A 6,288-nucleotide genomic window follows, 5' to 3' on the forward strand; every position below is an offset into this window, starting at 1 on the left:
CTGAAAAACATTGAAAACATTGAAAAACACTGAAAAAACATTGAAAACATTGAAAAACATTGAAAAACAATGAAAAACATCGAAAAAAATTTAAAAACACTGAAAAAACATTGAAAACAATGAAAAACACTGAAAAACATTGAAAACCATTGAAAAACATTGAAAAACACTGAAAAAACATTGAAAAAAACATGAAAAACACTGAAAAACATTGAAAAACAATGAAAAACATTGAAAAACATTGAAAAACAATGAAAAAAACATTGAAAAACATGAAAAACACTGAAAAAACATTGAAAACATTGAAAAACATTGGAAAACACTGAAAAAAACATTGAAAAACATCGAAAAACATTGGAAAACACTGAAAAAACATTGAAAAACACTGAAAAACAATGAAAAACATTGAAAAACAATGAAAAACATTGAAAAACATTGAAAAACATCGAAAAACATTGAAAAACATTGAAAAACAATGAAAAACATCGAAAAACATTGAAAAACACTGAAAAAACATTGAAAACATTGAAAAACATTGAAAAAACACTGGAAAAAACATTGAAAACATTGGAAAACACTGAAAAACATTGAAAAAAATTGAAAACATTGAAAAACATTGAAAAACATGGAAAAACATTGAAAACATTGGAAAACATTGAAAAACAATGAAAAAAACATCGAAAAACATTGAAAAACCTTGAAAAACATCGAAAAAAATCGGAAAACATTGAAAGCCACTGAAAAAACATTGAAAACATTGAAAAACATTGAAAAACATTGGAAAACATTGAAAAAATTGAAAAAACATTGAAAAACACTGAAAAAACATTGAAAACATTGAAAAACATCGAAAAACATTGAAAAACACTGAAAAAACATTGAAAAACATTGAAAAACATGAAAAACAATGAAAAACATGAAAAACATCGAAAAACATTGAAAACGCTGAAAAAACATTGAAAACATTGAAAACATTGAAAAACTTGAAAAACACTGAAAAAAGATTGAAAACATTGAAAAAAACATGAAAAACATTGGAAAACATTGAAAAACACTGAAAAAACATTGAAAAACATTGAAAAAATTGAAAAACATTGAAAAACTTGAAAAACATTGAAAAACACTGAAAAAACATTGAAAAACATCGGAAAACATTGAAAAACAATGAAAAACATCGAAAAACATTGAAAAACCTTGAAAAACATCGAAAAAAATCGGAAAACATTGAAAACCACTGAAAAAACATTGAAAACATTGAAAAACATTGAAAAACATTGGAAAACATTGAAAAACATTGAAAACATTGAAGAACATTGAAAAACACTGAAAAAACATTGAAAACATTGAAAAACATTGAAAAACACTGAAAAACACTGGAAAAACATTGAAAAACATTGAAAAACTTGAAAAACATTGAAAAACATTGAAAAACATGAAAAAACAATGAAAAACATCGAAAAACATTGAAAAACGCTGAAAAAACATTGAAAACATTGAAAAATATCGAAAAACATTGAAAAACAATAAAAAACATTGAGAAACATTGAAAAAACATTGAAAAACATCAAAAAACATTGAAAACATTGAAAAACAATGAAAAACATTGAAAACATTGAAAACATTGGAAAACACTGAAAAAACATTGAAAAACATCGAAAAACATTGAAAAACACTGAAAAAACATTAAAAACATTGAAAAACATTGAATAACACTGAAGAACATCGAAAAACATTGAAAACATTGAAAAACATCCAAAAACATTGAAAAACACTGAAAAAACATTGAAAACATTGAAAAACATGAAAAACACTGAAAAAACATTGAAAAACATGAAAAACACTGAAAAAACATTGAAAACATTGGAAAACATTGAAAAACACTGAAAAAACATTGAAAAACATTGAAAAACATTGAAAAATATTGGAAAACATTGAAAAAACATTGAAAACATCGAAAAACATTGGGAAACACTGAAAAACAATGAAAAACATTGAAAAACAATGAAAAACATTGGAAAACACTGAAAAACAATGAAAAACATTGAAAAACTTGAAAAACATCGAAAAACATTGAAAAACATTGTAAAACAATGAAAAACATCGAAAAACATTGAAAAACACTGAAAAAAATTGAAAACATTGAAAACATTGAAAAACATTGGAAAACATTGAAAACATTGAAAAACACTGAAGAACATCGAAAATTATTGAAAAACACTGAAAAAACATTGAAAAACATTGAAAAACATCGAAAAACATGAAAAACAATGAAAAACATCGAAAAACATTGAAAAACATTGAAAACATTGAAAAACATTGGAAAACATTGGAAGCCACTGAAAAAACATTGAAAAACATCGAAAAACATTGAAAAACACTGAAAAAACATTGAAAACATTGAAAAACATTGAATAACACTGAAGAACATCGAAAAACATTGAAAACATTGAAAAACATCGAAAAACATTGAAAAACACTGAAAAAACATTGAAAACATTGAAAACATTGAAAAACACTGAAAAAACATTGAAAACATTGAAAAACACTGAAAAAACATTGAAAACATTGGAAAACTTTGAAAAACACTGAAAAAACATTGAAAAACAATGAAAAACATTGAAAACATTGGAAAACATTGAAAAAACATTGAAAAACATCGAAAAACATTGGAAAACACTGAAAAAACATGAAAAACATTGAAAAACATTGAAAAACATTGGAAAACACTGAAAAACAATGAAAAACATTGAAAAACATTGAAAAACATCGAAAAACATTGAAAAACATTGTAAAACAATGAAAAACATCGAAAAACATTGAAAAACACTGAAAAAAATTGAAAACATTGAAAACATTGAAAAACACTGGAAAAAACATTGAAAACATTGAAAAACACTGAAGAACATCGAAAATTATTGAAAAACACTGAAAAAACATTGAAAAACATTGAAAAACATCGGAAAACATTGAAAAACAATGAAAAACATCGAAAAACATTGAAAAACCTTGAAAAACATCGAAAAAAATCGGAAAACATTGAAAGCCACTGAAAAAACATTGAAAACATTGAAAAACAGTGGAAAACATTGGAAAACACTGAAAAAAATTGAAAACATTGAAAAACACTGAAAAAACATTGAAAACATTGAAAAACATCCAAAAACATTGAAAAACACTGAAAAAACATTGAAAAACATTGGAAAACACTGAAGAACAATGAAAAACAATGAAAAACATCGAAAAACATTGAAAAACGCTGGAAAAACATTGAAAGAATGTCTCACCTCATCTTTGTTGCGGTTGCGCCCTCCCAGCAATCAGCAAGTCCAGAGTCCAGAGTTTTTGTCCAGTCTTTTGAGCACTTTTTTCACAACACTGCACTACTTTCACTATACTTCGAACACACTCGCAGAATGTGTATCCATTTTTGTACGGTACGGAATATTCAGAGTTCATCACTGTATGCAGTGGGTGATAGCTGAAAATACAAAACAAAAACTATTAGAATGATGCAGTAGTGACACATCAACAAATCAAACATATTTTATTGATGAGTCGAAGTGTCACTGTTCTAGGAATTCAAAGTACTACACTAGAATATTCTACCTATATGGGATTGAGTATTATTACAATCAAGATTGGACTCTTGTTCTGAAATTATTTTCAGTGAAATCTCGAAATAAGAAACATCCTGCATTTGCATTAATAAGAAATTTTGCCTTTGCATTAATTTCTTGTTAAACAAAGGTCCTTGGAGATCATTAAACTTGTATAACTGGATTTGTTCCATCAATCTTATTTCAGAATTGATTCATAGCTCCAAACTCTATAATGATAATTCATGAGAATTTCATCAATAAAAGGATTCAAGTGGACAGCGCATCAGCATTTATCTGATGGCTCCAAAAATATTTCAAAATATCTCGAATTCATATAGATTCAATATAATATCCTATTAATTTACTAATAGAGATCCATCTCTATACTCTTTGAGAACATGTCCAAACAATATGGAAACATATTATTATTGTTTCTCATATAAAATCAATAATCCTATTTCTCATCAAATTGAGATGTAATGAAGCTGTATAAGAGAAAGCAGTTGATAAGATGCATTGGCATGAAAATTACAGTGAATCAATCCGAATTCTAGATTTTTTGTTGAAATTCCATCTTCTTGAAGACTGCAGACTCTCAGACAAGTATACTTGTCATGAGATGATAATTAAATAGGCCTATGTAGTAACTGTGTCAATAGATGCTTTCTTGGTACCTATATTCTCCAAGAGGTAATAATAATTATAAAGTCTATAATGTTTTTTATTACATTGATGAAAGTTAATATTGAAGAAGTCTCATGTTTTCATGAGAATACAGTAGCAGACTTATTTAAATTCTCTCAAAAAACGTTCATTTTTCGAGAATAAGTTATTATTTTATATGAATAGAGTTCAATATCCACTCAATTCTCAGTCAACAATAAATATTCATCACTATTACAGTAGGTCTACTATATTAAGTTACTCTAAGAACTAAATTACATTTGTTGGGTCCGCTCCAATATTATATTGAGCACTGTATCCCTCCACAGGAGTATACAGTATAGTATGAGATTACACTACTCATTGCAAGTAGTGGATGGACATTGTGATGTTTCGGACTCCACCTAAACTGTGGATCTGTAGTGTCCCAATTGTAGCAGCTGCAGGTGGAACTACCACGAGAGGTTTCCATCACCAAATTAACCAATACAATCAAATCATACCATACAATCAAATAATTAAAACTAACTTTACCTCTATGAAATATTTCTTTTAAGATTATTATACTATCCAATCTGCTTCTTCTTTTATATTAATTTGGTGATATCCGACTGATGATTGTCATAAATTTAGGCATAGAATGAACAAATAATTATTGACAAAAAAGAGTGAAGAACTTATCTGAAGTGTTGGGACTGCTTCCTTAATCCTCTCTGCATCATGATTCCTCATCCTCTTTGATGACTGAGATCGGTGAAACTGGAAAGAAAGAGGGGAAAAATTCGTGTTTTTGCTGGAAAAATCAACTAAAACGAGTTTATTTGGGGGGAATTGAAAAATAGAAACTAATAAAAGGAGGAGATATGTTGATTTTTTGAAAAAATTGTGTTTTGGCAGCTTAAATAAGGGTAAATTTGTAAATGGAAAATTTGAAAGGTGCTAGTAAACATCCCTGCACTACTCCATTCCTTTTCTTGAGAGTATTTTCATCATTTTTTTTTTCATTTATCAAAGTTTTATCGCAGAGAAAGGATATGCGTTAGTGAACTGACTTCTTATTCTATGGTTTTATACAAATTTCGCAAGCTCTTATTCAGATATTTATGATCGCCGTTATCAAATGAATTGTAGAAGTCAACAAATAATGCATTTTGAGAATTAAGGCATTCTTGGCTTGGCTTTGTAGCTCTGTTTTTGAAGAGTTTTAAAACCTAACAGATATTTTCTGGTTATTTGAATTCAAATTGAAATGGCCGCTACAAGAGTCAAGTCTACCAACATGATTCTCCCAGAGAAAGTATCGATTTGGTACAAAGTGGGAATATGTTTCAATTTCATGATTTTTCAAGTTTTTAGATGAATCTTTGTGTCCAATTCTATTCCATTTGAAATTCACTCATTCTCTAGATAGAATGCTATCAATATTGTTTGCAGAATGATATGCATAATCCAGCATGATGTTAAAAGGAAAGGAGGATCTTATTAATTGTCAGAACAGAAACTAGACAAGAATAATGATTCTTGAGATGATAATAATAATTAATTGTCTGTGTAACTCTACAAATGATTCACAAAATCGATAATTTTGAAATATTTCTTGGATGTTTTATTTTTTCTCAAACAGCTGACAGCTGGGATCTGCCATCTGCACAACCTGACAACAAAGACGCCATCTTGAATTCAAAAGCGCGGTAAATTCAAGATCCTCATGCTCAAGGATCTGATACAATCTAAGAAGGATATCCTATTTAATAATAGCCAGATAAGCTTCTAAAGATGAAATTCATACAAGCAAAGATGAGAAAACCCATACGAAATGCCTTCAGATGAAGATGCCATTCCCTGGACATCGAAAATTCTGGACAAATCCAGTTCCTCATCATAGATTCCCAGATTGAAATCAATTTAGAGACGTCTAGAGGCTCTAAACACAATTTACTTTGCTTTAATTTTCAACTTCAGACATTAATAAGCTTCTAATAGTCTGAAACATACTTCGAAACCGTGTTTCAAGAATTTAAAATAG

The sequence above is a fragment of the Nilaparvata lugens genome, chromosome 3 (genome assembly GCF_014356525.2).
Source record: "Nilaparvata lugens isolate BPH chromosome 3, ASM1435652v1, whole genome shotgun sequence".
NCBI lineage: Eukaryota > Metazoa > Arthropoda > Insecta > Hemiptera > Delphacidae > Nilaparvata > Nilaparvata lugens.